Genomic DNA, 1,209 nt, shown 5'->3' on the forward strand with positions numbered 1-1,209 from the left:
ACATTATGTTGATCCATTCATCAGTTGATATTCAAATGGACTTTTCTCAGAAAATCTTCCTTGCCCCTGTTCTGGCCAACCTGTTCTCCGCCCTTCCTCATTCTGTAAACAGGGATTCCTTGGTCATATGGCCTATGAAACTGGGGAGGGTGAGGTTTGTGGAAAGAGCAGGCAGCTTTTGGTTGAGCCCCTTCATGGCTGGGTGACTGGCCCTCCTCTGGGCCTTATTTCCTTGCCTATAAAATGAGGACAAGGGTATACCCTTCCAGGAGGTGCTGACCCAAGGGCAGTGTGGGGCAGAGCACCCTGGCATACAGAGGGCACTTAACGGTGTTGTGTCCCTTTTGTCTGTGTTGACCTTGATCCCAGCTAAGAGTGTGCGGGCAGGAACCATACTTCCTTCCTTGTTATTCCCCATCAAATGTCTGAGCACAGGGTTCTTTGACAAGAGTCAGACCAAGTGGAGAAGAAATAGAAAGGAAAGAAAAAGCGGATATCAGGAAATACCAGAGGAACTGATCAAAATGTTTCAAGTGAGAGAGAAAAGGTAGGTTTTAGGGTAGAGCAGGGTGAGGCAGGAAGAGCATGGGGCATGCCATTTGAAGACTTGTGTTTCAGGCCTGGCCCTGACATGTCCAGGTCATTTACCTCTGGGTCATCTGGACTGGGTCCCCTCAATTTCCCTCTCTGTAAAGTAGGGCATGACCCATGACATCGCTGTTCACTGGTGAGAAGATGGTGCAAGCTCATGTGCCCACTATTGTGTAAACCATTTACTGAGGGACTCAGAGGGCTGGGTGGTGTCCCTACTGACCCAAGGCAGGCCCTGGCTGAGGCCTCCTGGTGACCTGACACATTGTGCCCTCTGTGGAGGAGTGGCCTGGACTGTTTCAGGCTAAGCCCATTCTTTTCAGTGTCCTGGAGACCTGTGGGACTCAGAGGAACCAGACAGCATTCTTTCATTCATTTGTTCACTCACTGATTCATTCATCACATTTTACAAACCTACTTCTTTTTTTTTTTTTAAAGATTTTATTTATTTATTTGAGAGAGAGAGAATGAGAGAGAGCGAGTACATGAGAGGGGGGAGGGTCAGAGGGAGAAGCAGACTCCCTGCTGACAGCAGGGAGCCCGATGCGGGACTCGATCCCGGGACTCCAGGATCATGACCTGAGCCGAAGGCAGTCGCTTAACCAACTGAGCCACCCA

The sequence above is a fragment of the Leptonychotes weddellii genome, chromosome 5, assembly GCF_054177405.1.
Source record: "Leptonychotes weddellii isolate Sample4059 chromosome 5, ASM5417740v2, whole genome shotgun sequence".
Taxonomy (NCBI): Eukaryota; Metazoa; Chordata; class Mammalia; order Carnivora; family Phocidae; genus Leptonychotes; species Leptonychotes weddellii.